This window comes from Cupressus sempervirens, chromosome 5 (assembly GCF_028749045.1).
Source record: "Cupressus sempervirens isolate cs-2001-9-10 chromosome 5, ASM2874904v1, whole genome shotgun sequence".
NCBI lineage: Eukaryota > Viridiplantae > Streptophyta > Pinopsida > Cupressales > Cupressaceae > Cupressus > Cupressus sempervirens.
The window spans coordinates 125264489-125280262 of record NC_143122.1 but is presented as its reverse complement, the minus strand read 5'-3'; positions in this window follow the sequence as shown (position 1 = coordinate 125280262).

The window sequence follows — 15774 nt, the reverse complement described above, 5'->3', positions numbered from 1 at the left end:
TCTTTGCAATCCACGTATCAATTGAAAATGTATACAAGGAGCATGTGAAAGCAATTAGTACAGATCACAAAACAAGGTATGCTTCAAACAACATATTTCCTTCCATTAAATTCTTCTCCCCTTCTCCAAAACAGAATAGTCTAGAATTGTTTCATGTTTTCTAATTGCTTAAACTAAAAATAACTTAGTTTTCAAATTAGCTTATTGATGTTATTTGTCTTCTACTATAGGAGACAAAAACATCATTCACAAAGTAGAAAAAGATGACAAATAAACTATTATTGTAACTTGTAACAAAAATGGAACCAACAAAACAACAAGTACAAATTATAGATGTTGAAAAATACAGTAGTCAAAAAGAAAGTTCAATTTCAGACATCTAAAATACACTAAAGAAAGAAGGTCTTTACAGACAAAAAATAGTTACATATAACATTGGAGACTTCCTATAATTTGACTCAATTGAAATTCTTATTTGTAAGCAATATACATCAATTGAACTTTGATGTCACTGTTGATTACTTCCTCGCTTGCCTCGCAAACCATGCCATGAAAGCAATCAACTCCTACAACAACGAATTACATCCTCAAACTCTATATCAATTACACATGGTAAACAATCATGAAACATATTTCAAAAGAATGTGATTGTCTACCAAACCAATAGTTACAAATAAAATTGGACTTTAGGGAGATATATTTTGTATCCATTGGTTGTCTAGGTGGCTAAATATAGAAAAATGTGTTGTTCAATGGACAAAAAGTAATTGCATTTCAACAAAAACTCATTTACAAAAGCATACTCAATTCTCTTTCATGATGCAAATCTACTTTGTGGTCATTTTGAACCACTTCTAGAAAATAATATGCAATATGCACAATCCCAATAAAGAACATATACAAACCAAGAAAACATAGAAAATATGAACATGACATAAATAACATAAAACAAACAAAATACACATCAAACAATATCACTTTGCAAAGTTAAAAAAATGATTAGAAGCGAAAAAACATGAATCAATGCAACCAACAATATGCAATGGCACTTATCAGAATAAGGTTGCAAGCAACAAACAACAGTAGGTAATACAAGTAACACAAAACCAAAAACCAACCAACATGAATACCACTCCAAATTAAGCAAACAATGATACTCAAACTAGGAAAATGAACAAAACAGTAATGCCAATTCAATTTTTTGAAAAAATAATTTAACACATGCCAAAATATGTATGTAGAGTATGTGAATTATCATTCTTCAAGAAAGACATCAATTTTTTAAGAAATGAACAAAAAGAAATATATTACAACCTAGTCAAATGTATTGATCGAATGTTGATAGAAATTTATCAATCATGTAACGCTTTACTGAAGCAATCCACACTTCCAAAGTTTGGTGTGCCACATAGTATACAAACTAACAAACCATTGTACCATGTGCAAATACTGACATAATTAGAAAAGTGAGTAGCTTCCCTATGAATTGCATTTTCTCAAATTTGGGAACTAGGATATAAAAGATCTCAAATGGGACTAATGACTTCGATGATTAATGTTCTTACTAACACAAACATTATACAAAAAACATTTCCCTTATTAGTTTCTAACATAACAATAATTGCAGTAGCCCTCAAAAGATTATTAGAATACAAAAATACATTTAAAAAGGGCATGGTGTGACCAAATATGATCAACCATGCTCTCAACCAAGTGATAAGGACTAGATTGTACAAAATGCACAAAGTTAAACAAAAATTGGAAACAAGCAATACAAACCGATATTGAGACTACACAAAACTATCAATGTAGTGGAAGTGAGATTGAGCCAAATACTGATACTAAAGAAGAAGATGCATCTGAAACTTTAATACATGGGTTCATAGAACCTAACAATATACATAAAATGTAAGATAAACTATTTAAGGTTGCACTAGCACAAAACTACTACCCTATTGGAAATTTAAGGACAAATATTTTAAAGAAATGAACTTCCCAATGTTATATACTTTGACAATCATCGTGATCATGAAATTGTGAAAAAATCTAGCTACCAAAAAAATCACAATAGGAATTATTACATTCATATAGATATTTTGAGTACCACACAACAAACCTATTCTTCAAAACAATCAAAATATGTATACAACAAGTGTTATCAACAATGCCAACTAGAATTCAAAAAGGCCAATTGAAAGGGAAGAATTTATTAGAAAAAGATGTGAAACATAAACCAAATCTCAAGAAAAATTTAAAATGAGATATTGGTTATGCCAATTTCAAAGAATAAGAATAGCCTCATACTATGTTCAACAACTTTTTAAAAAATGTATTCGCAATGATACACCAACTAGGTCTACCTACATTTTTCATTACTTTTAGTAGTGTCAAACAATATTGGAATTCATTGACTAGCACACTTCAATGCCTAAACAACACCTACTATTCGATAATTATATCAAAAAAATGTACAATAATAATCAAGCTAATAAATTCAAACTCATGAAGAAGGATCCAATTACATGTGCATGCTACTACAGACATAGAATAAATGCTCTAAAAAAAATTGATATTTATAGATAGTTCTTTTTTTGAAAATATATTGGACTTTTTATCAGTATTTGAATTCCAAAAATGAGGCAACAAACATGATTACATTCTTATACAGGTAAAAACTACACTCATTTATGGAAAAGATAGTAATAACACCATTATGCAATTTGTAGATAACTACATTACATGCCAAACTAGACAACTAGAATCTAAGATAGCCAAATTTCACAAACATCATCATACAAAATAGTATAGAAGACCAAAAAAGGAACATGCAGAAATAATTTCTTTTTTCCACCAATTCAAGCAACAACGATACTTGAACCATTAGTAGAAAACAACAAAACTACAAAATCCATTGCCAATAATATTCTTTGCAAATTGAGGAAAGAAAACTACAATGCGTCATTCACATTTGATTACTTCTTAATAGAACATGACATTATTGAAAATGACTACTGGTCACTTTAAGATCAACAATTCATATGCCCACTTTTTCCCTCCAAAGGAATCCTTCAGAGATGTGAAATAACAACTTTGCCAAAAATAAACCCTAACTATGGAAAGCAAATGTAGAAACGTAATTTGTATTGAATGCATGTGTTGCAACAATGTATTGTAGCTCATATATGATTAAGTTTGACAATTTAATTACAAATGCATTTAAGAAAGTACAAAAATACCATGAATGCAAAAATGTAGATGCATTAAAAATGATAAGCAAACTCAACAATGCTTTGTTAAACTTACAAAAACTGTCATCCCAATGGGTTGCTCATCTTGTTCAGTCACTTCCACTAAATCATAGCTTGAGAAAATGTGTTTTTATTGACACAAGAACATGTTGGCTCCTAATTTAATAGTGTTTTAATAACCAAGTATACAGGGTAAGATTACATCTATGGGCAACTATCTCCAATAATGGATGCAATTCACCAAGAACCTAGGCCAACTATAAGGCTACACTCCTTCTACACTTCAAGCTCTGCAAAACCTAGGCGGGTGAACCTCTTAAGATCTGATTATGTGACCAGTGTAATGAGCATAATCAGGATCTAGACTAACAGATGAAACCCCTAATTCTTCTATACTTAACTGAGAAATCACAAGCATGAAATAGCTAAGAACATGACTCATGAAACTAGTAAGCTAAGTGCAGATTAAACTTTGAATAGCTTTCAACATAAAAGGGAAAAGATGATTTAATATGTTGATATCAGCAAGACCCAGGTATGAACAACAAAACCTAATGATCCTATCTCTGATCAGTGCCTTGTCTATTTGACAATTGAATGAATTACAACCATACATCTCATTAAAATCTTTGACATAATTCCTACATCAAGATCCCTGATCTATCTTTTACCTTGTGAATAGACATCTACTTCAGATTTGAATCTCATACTCAAATTATCCCATCATAAAGTTTGCAAACCCTATGATAAACATCAATCAATTACATGACTCTTTGTTCCATCAACAAGATATTTCAACCACATACATTCCAAAATGAAATGCAACCTAATTTATGCTCTTGGTTCACAAATTAGAAAAGATTACATATCCATGTGTAGTAGACAAGATTCAGACTAAACTTAAAACCCTTTTCTATACTTTATTCATTCTCCTTGAAAATGAATACATGAAAGATGCACAGAAACTAACTCACAAATCACCTAACAAATCAGAACTATCTACATAAAACATAAATTATTGTTCAATACAAGAGAGAATGTTGGGTGTGTGGCTTTCACAGCTTGAGCAGAGCTCCTAGAACTAGAAAATGAAAACCAACCAACAACCTTTTTCAGAGAAGAAGAAAGAATATGTATCTAGAGGGCAATTCTCGGATTGAATATGCAATTGACATGTGTCCCTTTAGAATTCTCCCTCAAGAAGATGAAAATAATCTCTCTACCTTCTCTCTACCTTCTCTCCTCAACTGCCATAATCAAATCCCTACATTTTACCTCTCAAAGGCATCAAATATCTCAAAAACTTGATGATGAAAGAATGTAACTAATTTTGGTGTTAAAATGAATTCACGGTAAAAGTGAAAAACTGTTGGAAATGATTGATAAGATCATGAATGAAGAGAAATGGAACTGGTAAAGAATGTTTCAATCATTGTTTTGTCATTGATGTCAAACTTGCTACTTGCAGGAATGACAATTGCTTAAGTGATCCAAATATTATCAATTGGTTGATTGACAAGGAGGTGGCAATCAATAAGATGTAACTAGAGTACCTAGAGAAAGGTTGAAGTTATGATGTTGTAATGGAGTATAAGGATCAACTAAGCCATTAATGAAGTAGTGTATTGATGACATACTCTAAGATACAAAGGATGGACACACTGAGACACATCAAAGATGTAAGGATTAACTAAGTTCATTGGAGAGAACCGAGCTAGCTAGTAAGTGCTAAGCAGATTCTGAATTGAAGCCGAGCAAATTCAACTTTAGTATGTGCCAAGTGATCTTCAGGTGTCGAGCAGCCTTCAGGTGTCAAGTGAAGATCCAATGCCGAGTGACTTCAAGTGTTGAGCAAGATACAGGAGTCGAGTGATATTTAAGTGTCGAATAATATTCAAGTGCCGAGTTTCATAGAATTTCTTTAGGTGCGGAGCACCAGTAAATAACAATAGAAGCTAAGTAACATAGAAGGAGCCGAGCATCAATAAACTAATGATGTCAAGTTGCTGCAGTCAAAGATTCACCAGATCAGCAGCGATACGGTTGTTACATCAAAATTTGCGAATTAGTTGGATGATAAGGATGATGAGTAGATGTCACAGAATTATAGGTCAGAGATCAAATGGGCATGCATGAGAGGGAGTTGGTCATAAGTGTGATCATGCGAAGAAGCCAAGAGGAGTAAGGACAGAGTATCAAGACTTTGAGTTGATCAAGTGACCATAGAATGCATTGGCATAACAAGTGAAAGAACTTAAGGAGACAGATCTTGAAGGGTGAACAAGCTGTCAACACTGCAAAGGAGGAAAATCCAAGAAAAGAAGAGAATTGAAGAGTGATCTGAAATCTACACAGTTAGGGTTGCAATCTGTATCAGGTCAAAACCCTTCTAATACTTTCTTACCACTGTATTAGATATTGAAACCCTACATTGCTAGGTTAGCTTAACAACTAGGTGGACAAGCCTTAGGAAAAGGATAAAGAGATCCCCAGGAGAAGGACAAAGAGATCCTCAGGAAAAGGATAAAGAGATCCTTAGGAGGAGGATAGGAGATCCTTAGAGAGGGATGAAAGATTCTTTTGAGAAGGTGACTGAAAATCCCATGGACTTGGGTGAGCCTAACAGCTCTATGTAAATCCTTTAACAGGGTGACATTCCTAGTTGAATGTTCTTAAATCCTTTAACAAGGTCATATTTAACAATGTGTTGTAGCCTTTAATAGGGCAGGCCTTTAACAGGGCAGACCATCAGAAGTGGTTGAAATTAATTGTGCAGTTATTTTGTGGGTATCATCTCCACCCCAGTTTTACCTTCTTATTCCTGGAGGGTTTCTGGGTCATCAAAATCCTTAGTGTTATGGTGTGATGCATGTTTACTTTTCATGATTGTTTAATGTTCAATTGCATGCATGATAATCTTAGTTATGTGCCATTATGGATTAGAAGACAAAGTTGTGTTGGACATCATTGGACCTTGGATAACTGATTCACACACAGCCCCCCCCCCCCCTCCCTCCCCCCCTTTCTCAGTTATTCTAAAGAATTCTAACAAAAACTAGTTACAACATAACCTCCAGAATGTAAGAAAATAGTTCAAATATGATTTTCTCCACATTTAGATCCTAACAAGCCTTTAAATATGTCCTCTAACCAACTTTGATGCTCAATGATGAAAAACACCCATTTTGCTGAGAACACCCCAAAATTTACAAATTGGCCTATAGCATGAACTGGTGAGCACTTGTGCAAAAACTGACCTCAGAAATGGAAAATTCAACTCGTTCTAGTTCCAGTGGTATATTGGAGCGCCCATTTTCGATAAAAAATGCTCCAGTTATGGCCGTTTGAAAATCAGGCCTCTGTTCACAAGTTTGCACATTAAAATGCCAAAAGATTGAAAATTTTAAAAATATACTATAGTCTGAACTATAGATTATTCCTTTTTTAAACAAAAATATTTTCAATCTTTCAACTAAATGTGATAGAGATAGAAGATATCATTATAAAAACATTTTTTAACCCTTATATCGCCTCAACCTCTGAGAAAGTGTCATGTGTTACCATTAGATTAGCCCCTCCAACCACTACGGGTCCCACATTTGACCTCTGCCAGATTTCTTGAAATTTCTGGCAAGTCACCATGTCACTTACCAAAATTTCTCATCTTTTTTTGATGGCAACATGGCAACCATCGGATTCCGGCCACTTTTTTGACCAATTCCATCTGTCCACATCACTACGCCACCTCACTGGTCACCAAGTCACCATATCAACTTTAACTTAGAGATTTATATTCATCGGGTACATAATTCCTATGAGAGTATAATTATGAGCCACTGTCCTTATATTCTATTGAAATATAATATGAGTTCCTTTTATGTTAGCTTATAACCTTCAATAAAATTCCCAATTTTTGCAAATGATATGGCAAACCTCAATATAGAGCATAGAGATTTAAATTTTCATAGTAGCTTGTAATCTTTTCCAAGCCATTCATTGATGCTCACCCATGAAAGAAATGCAAATGATGTTTGAGGATATTAGAGGCTTCAAAATACTTTCTCATGTTCCCTAACATCCCATGTATCTATTTTGCTTATTAAATTGAGTATCATTGTATGAACCATAATAATATGATGAGTTTAGCTGGACAACTAATACTCCAAACTAATCCATAGAATATCTAATACTGACTAGAATCAATTTCGAACACTATTTGTCATTGAAACTCATTTTATCACTTCTTGTCTACAAACTATGAATTTGTGTCTGGAGGCCTGCCAGTTGGCCTTAAAAACTAATTCAATCAAATAACCAAGCCACGAAAATCAGCATGAGTGTTTAATCCTACACACTCAATCATACTGCAAATTTTCAGCCCATGAGGAATTTCTAGTCAAAAGATTTTAATTTCCGAACATCCATACTTCAATTATCCTGTAGGCAAACAATGTTTAAAAAAACATAAACTGGGCTCGAGTTCGGCATTGTAAACTGGGTTATTGACCACTTGGGGTTCTGCAAACCAAGATGTATGTTCTCTGTCATTCAGAGGATAAGAATCCATAATTAGGGCTTATGAAAAATAACAAGATGAATTTGGCAAATTTTCAAAAACAAGCACTTGGAAATTTTTAACTAGGAAATGTGCCAAAAAGTAATTTTTGGTAAATGGACGAAGATAAGAAAGTATGAAGATGGATTCGTCATGACTTGAGAATTGGTAGATTTCAAGGATTTTCAAGACACAACATGATGGCATAGTCCATTTAGGCTAACCAATCATAGGATCAAAGTTATGACATGTCGAACAAGGGTACGGATCAATCAAGATACCTTAGCCGTAACAAAACAATATAAACTGGGTTTTTAACCATGTTAACAAACTAATCAAATGGATTCGTCATGATCTCAAAATTGGAACATATGAAGTGTCTGACCCCTGAAACACAATGCAAAAATAATTTCTTCATTTGGGTCAACTGGGTCAAAGATATCATTGGTCGAATAGGGCTTCCCAAAATTGTGAACAACTACACAAATGCACAAAACAGTAAATGACCAAATTTTAAGGGGTTTGAAACCTAGTCAGACGGATTCAAAATGACTTGAAACTTGGAAAATAGGTTCTTAGGTATGCATACTAAACATCCCCAAAGTGGTGGGTCATGAAACATTCCTGGATAAAACATATTCAAAGACAAACTGGGCCTCCTGTCACTATTTGACACTTAGGCAGAATTGCAAATTTTGACACTAGCTCAAAATGGGACTTCACTGAATGATTTGAGATGGCAAAATAAAATTGTGGATCACATGCATATGTCAAATGAAATTTGTTAAGCCACTCAAACACCATCTAGGCCTCAAACTGACAACTGGCTACATATGCATAAAAAGCACTTTAGGGCATTGATTCTTCAAAAATTTCAAAATGTGACTGAAAATGGACCATGCAATTTTCAATCCCAATAGTGGCTTTGTCTGGGGATGTATGTCCCTTGTAGGCATGGCAAGGATTTAGATCTCTAGAAGAAGCAAACCACACACTTGAACAAAAAAATTCTCTCGAACAGCTTTATTGAAAGCAAACAACAACTACCTCTACTATGTACAAACAATGGCGTTGGGCCACCAAACTTTCTCACAACCTTTACCTCTGTCAAAAACCTGATTCTCATCTAAGCATGCATGAGGTAAGCTAGAAACATATCTTTATATTAGTCTTGCTAATCAAATCAACATTCTGAAACAACTCATTCAGAAAACTTAATCTAAACCTTGACTTTCAAAATGCATATAAAAATTTGATTCACTCTCCACAACTCACACATCGTGAAAGTTCTGATCAGCATGCTTATAACTATCAGACTCAAATTGAAAACTCTCTTCATTAAATGAATTGTGCATGCTATCAATCTTGAATATGAATTCATCATATTCAACATGAGGAAAAGGATCATACATACCTTCAAATTGTATATCCTTTTGCATAACCAAAGGATACTCAAATGAACACTCTGACTTGTACTCACACAAGCCACCAATATTAGAATTTGAAACTAATCTAGGATCTTCAAATGGTTCTTCACAATCAGCAAAAAGATTAGTCTTCGCATTAGAGTATCCATCATAAAATTCATTACAAGGTGTAGGCAAATTTTCAATAACCATCTCATCAAGCACCTTATTATCCATAAATGCAACATCATAATCATATTCATTGTCATACTCGAAAGAAGAAAAATCTGAATTATCATAGCAGTATGATAAAGTATCATCATTAATCCCATCCTTAAATAAATCTAAACCGTCCATGTGCCCTTCGAACAATGGGTTGATAACTCCATATAGTGATCCTTGTTGAACATCTTGACAAAACATAAGCTGATCAACATCAAACTCCTCACTATATAAACATTAATGTACACTTTAAAACCAATACCCATTTCATTTTCATGAAGACTTCCAGTATGTGAAGAAAAATTTGAACCATATGAAGACTCAACATCCACTCCATCAACAAGGCATGTAGAAATTAAATCCATGTTTTTCTCATTGCCTTCATCAAGGTAATTCAAATGTCTTGCAAACAAATTAGTATTTATCTTACCAATAGGTGTTGATGCTTTAATCTTAGAATCACTTGTACGTTGATTATCACTACTTGCATCCTTAAGACATTCTTCTACACAATTAGGCAATCCATTCTTATAAACAACCTCTTTATCCTCATATTGTGTATACAACCTTTCTTCACAACTTTCAACCTTAAGCTGACTTGCATAATTTTGAACTGGAAATTCATTTTCAGATTTAGGAACATTACTCATACCTTTACTTTCATGAGAAAATATGCTCTTATCATTGCTCTCTTCTTCCCATGCCGCATCCGATTCATGTGAAGATGAAGATGCACTATCACTGTCCTCTTCTTGACTTGAGCAACCCCTCTCATCATCAGCTTCATATGATGCTTCTTCATAATAGGTTGGGTCATCAACTTCACCATTGTCACTTGGCACATCAGTTCTAGCCTCTTCATCTTCATATTGAAATAAATTCTTTTAAACTTCATGACTGGTTATGTTTTCAACACAATGTTGATCATCATGAGAAGAATGAATAACTAAATTTATACCTTGTATATGTAACTAATCAAGTGAAGTGATATTATCATTTGCTGCTATAACATTACAAACACATGCACTATTTTCAACAAGGAAAGAATCTACTCATTTTTCCAACAAAGAATCTTCAACTACACATGTTTTAATTCTGATATTTCAGCAAGATCTTTTACAACAGCAAGGGTACACCTTCTTATAACTCCATATTTTAAATTGTATTCAATATCCATTACAATTTCATAGGCCTGATATAGACTTTGTGGTTGTTTATCCCTCAATAAGAAACCCATCTTCTGGCCCAATGTGCCCAAATAAATAACTAAACAAATTTGGTCATGTGGCCTATAATTTTCAGGGATATCCATTAATGTTTCATAAAATATACTATTAAATCTTGGGATCAATTCATCTTGTTCAATCTAAATTTCCATTAATCAATCCAACATTAATTTTACATCTACTGACCCATCAAATTATTCAATGAAGGATGAATTTAACTCATCCCATGAAGAAATTGAAGTTGTAGGTGAAGCATGAGAACCAATCTCTTTCATCTCCTTTCAGAGTCTACACAAACAACCTTATCCATAGATCTTCATGACACACATCAATGTCATACATCAAGTCAGAAAACTTTTGGACATGCTTCTTTGCTGACTGGGACTGGTTCCTATTAAATTTTGGCAAATACCCTCTGATTCCATCAAGGATCTTATTTGGGAAACCAGGTATGCCATCATAACAAAATGGCACATATCCTTTGATAAAAGAATTCATATGAACATCCATTACTGGTTGCAACCTTGATATTTATACTTTTGGTAAATTTCAAAACCATTAATAGGAAATCTATGCAATTATAAGTAACCTTCTCTTATCACTTAACTGATCTGACATTCTTCACACATCTGTCCTTCTTTTAATGACAAAATTATTTAATAAGGACCATGTGAACACACAAAACACTGAATGGGGAATACCTAGAACGTCTTTGCTGAATGTTATTGATCACTTCACAACTGACTAAAATCTGAAACAAAGCTTCACATCTCAGGTTCTTTCAAACACAGACCACCACCTCTTTACAAAGGATACAAATTTTAATCACTGATCTTTTACTGAAACATCACCAGATTCTGAGCAGTCCTCACAAAAAAGTTACACATATTTCTAATGACATTTAAAAAACAACAAACTCTAGGTAATACTTTCAAATCTAAAAACAATTTTTCAAATTATTACACTTATGAGACTATTCCCCAAATTGAAAATAGCAAGACTCTGGGATACTCTTAATGTTAACCTTATTTCGTCCCTAGCAGAGTCACCATTTTTTTAGCTCCTGATTTAACAATGTTTTAATAACCAAGTATACAGGGTAAGATTACATCTATGGGTAGCTATCTCCAATAATGGACGCAGTTTACCAAGAACCAAGGCCAACTATAAGGCTACGCTCCTTCTACACTTCAAGCTCTGCAAAACCTAGGCGGGTGAACTTCTTAAGATTTGATTATGTTACCAGTGGAATGAGCATAATCAGGATCTAGAATAATAGATGAAACCCCTAATTCTTCTATACTTAACCGAAAAATCACAAGCATAAAATAGCTAAGAACATGACTCATGAAACTGGTAAGCTAAGTGCGGGTTAAACTTTGAATAGCTTTCAACATAAAAGGGAAAAGATGATTTAATATGTTGATATCAGCAAGACCCAAGTATGAACAACAAAACCTAATGATCCTATCTATGATCAGTGCCTTATCTATTGGGAAATTGAATGAATTACAACCATACATCTCATTGCAATCTTTGACATAATTCCTACATCAAGATCCCTAATCTATCTTTCACCTTGTGAACAGGCATCTACTTCAGATTTGAATCTCATACTCAAATTATGCCATCATAAAATCTGCAAACCCTGTGATAAACATCAAGCAATTACATGACTCTTTGTTCCATCAACAAGATATTTCAACCACATACATTCCAAAATGAAATGCAACCTAATTTATGCTCTTGGTTCACAAATTAGAAAAAGATTACATATCCATGAGCAGGAGACAAGATTCAGACTAAACTTAAAACCCTTTGCTATACTTTATTCATTCTCCTTGAAAATGAATACATGAAAGATGCATAGAAACTAACTCACAAATCACCTAATGAACCAGAACTATCTACATAAAACATAAATTGATGTTCAATACAAGAGAGAATGTTGGGTGTGTGGCTTTCACAACTTGAGCAGAGCTCCTAGAACTAGAAAATGAAAACCAACCAACAACCTTTTTCAGAGAAGAAGAAAGAATATGTATCTAGAGGGCAATTCTTGGATTGAATTTGCAATTGACATGTGTCCCTTCAAAATTCTCCCTCAAGAAGCTGAAAAGAATCTCTCTACCTTCTCTCCTAAACTACCATAATCAAATCCTTGCATTTTACCTCTCAAAGGCATCAAATATCTCAAAAACTTGATGATGAAAGAATGTAACTAATTTTGGTGTTAAAATGAATTCACGGTAAAAGTGAAAAACTAGTTACAATGTAAATAGTTCAAAGATGATTTTCTCCACATTCAGATCGTAACAAGCCTTTAAATCTGTCCTCTAACCAACTCTGATGCTTAATGATGAAAAACACCCATTCTACTAAGAATGCCCCAAAATTTACAAATTGGCCTATAGCATGAACCAGTAAGCACCTATGTGAAAAATGACCTCAAAAATGGAAAATTCAGCTCGTTCTAGTTCCAGTGGTATATTGGAGTGCCCATTTTTGATAAAAAAGTTCCAGTTATGGTCGTTTGAAAATCAGGCCTCTATTCATAGGTTTGCACATTAAAATGCCAAAAGATTGAAAATTTTAAAAATATACTATAGTCTAAACTATAGATTATTCCTTTTTTAAGCAAAAATATTTTCAATCTTTCAACTAAATGTGACAAAGACAGAAGATATCATTATAAAACCATTTTTTAACCCTTATATCCCCTCAACCTTTGAGAAAGCATCATGTGTTACCATCAGATTGGCCCCTCCAACCACTGTGGGTCTCGCATTCGAACTCCACCAGATTTCTTGAAATTTTTGGTGAGTTGCCATGTCGCTTGCTAGAATTTCTCATCTTTTTCTGGTGGTGACATGGCAACCACCAAATTCTGGCCACTTTTCTGGCCAATTCCATCTGTCCACATCACCACGCCCCCTCATTGGTCGCCAAGTCACCATATTAACTCTCCTACATCTTTTCTCTTTGTAATATAGCAACATTCATGGGATCATCCATGTATCTGCATCTGAACACATCTTGATTTTTGGTGCCATGTTAGCTTGCTTGTTCATTCGTTCAAAATTTAGTTTTACCTCCACGTTGGTCGGATGAGTGGGCCCCTCCTCTACTCTCGGTGACTTTCAAAAGGTCGTGCCATAAAGACACAAAGCTTAACATAAGGACTTGTATTTAAACTACTAAATAAGCTGCCCACAAAGAATGTGGGATAAATGACTTTTAAAAAGTCTATACTATTCTGGTGGGTTTTGCTTGACGTGGCCTTTTATCTTCTAAAACCATAGACTTTTAATCCTGCGTGGATCTTTCTTTGAACATGTTGCTCCTTGCTTTGTTTGAGACTGGTAGCTTTCTTTTAAATGTGTTCCTTTAACCATGGCGCTAGTTTCTTTTTCTTTGCATGTTGCCCTCTTTAATGCGTGTGAGCTTTCTTACAGCTGTGGCTTTGTTTTTACTTGCTTGAAGCTTGCTCTCCTGCTTCTTTCAAACTCAAAAGACCAAACCTATTATGCACAACAAGTGGGTAGAAAGGTTTTGTTGTTTTTAAAAAAAAAAACCTACGGCTTCCTTTCTTTAGCATGGGAGTCTACTGTAATGTGAGGCTCTTGTCTTTTATGCTTTATGATGCAGCTTCTAAACTTTGGTGTGAGTCTTTCAATGCTGAAGTTGTTACATAGACTGCTTCTCTAGTTTTTTCATGTGCTACTCTTTTCCTCAGATGCCTCTGCTGTGTTTTTTACTTCATGGCGTAAGCTACTTTCCTTTGGTAATCAGCTTCTTCTCATGCCTTAAATTTGAAATCTTCTAATTCTTCCTCAGTGAGTTTACATTCCTTATTCTTGTTGATAGAGAGGGCAAAGTCTCTTATGTTGGTGTAGTAGAAACTTGCATAGAAAAATGGTTGTTTTGCAGATCAGAGCCACAAACTGCTCATGGTTGCTTCAAATCTCCTTCCTTGCTGCTACATTTTCTGTTGTGTGCTACTTTCCACTTTATTATACACTCACTTATTTCCATTTCTAAGTTAAAAGGATACTATAACAATAACATCTCGTACAGCATAGATCAACTTTAACTTAGAGATTTATATTCATCGGGTACATAATTCCTATGAGAGTATAATTCTGAGCCATTGTCCTTATATTCTATTGAAATATAATATGAGTTCCTTTTATGTTAGCTTATAACCTTCAATAAAATTCCCAAATTTTGCAAATGATACGACAAACCTCAATATAGAGCATAGAGATTTAAATTTTGATAGTAGCTTGTAATCTTTTCTAAGCCATTCATTGATGCTCACCCATGAAAGAAATGAAGATGATGTTTGAGGAATTAGAGGCTTCAAAATACTTTCTCATGTTCCTTAACATCCCATGTATCTATTTTGCTTATTAAATTGAGTATCACTATATGATCCATAATAATATGATGAATTTAGCAGGACAACTAATACTCCAAACTAATCCATAGAATATATGATATTGACTGGAATTAATTTCAAACACTATTTTATCATTGAAACTCATTTTATCACTTCTTGTCTGCAAACTGTGAATTTGTGTCTAAAGGCCTGCCAGCTGGCCTTAAAGACTAATTCAATCAAATAACCAGGCCACGAAAATTGGCATGAGTGTTTAATCCTACACACTCAATCATACTACAAATTTTCAGCCCATGAGGAATTTCCAGTCAAAAGATTTTAATTGCCGAACATCCATACTTAAATTATCCTACAGGCAAACAATGTTAAAAAAAACATAAACTGGGCTTGGGTTCGGCATTGTAAACTGGGTTATTGACCACTTGGGGTTCTACAAACCAATATGTAGGTTCTCTATCATTCAAAGGATAATAATCCATAATTAGGGCTTATGATAAGTAACAGGACAAATTTGACGAATTTTCGAAAATAGGCACTTGGAAATTTTTAACTAGGAAATGTGCCAAAAAGTAATTTTTGGTAAATGGACGGACATAAGAAAGTATGGAGATGGATTCATCATGACTTGAGAATTGGTAGATTTCAAGAATTTTCAGGACACAACATGATGGCATAGTCCATTTAGGCTAACCAATCATAGGATCAAAGTTATAAC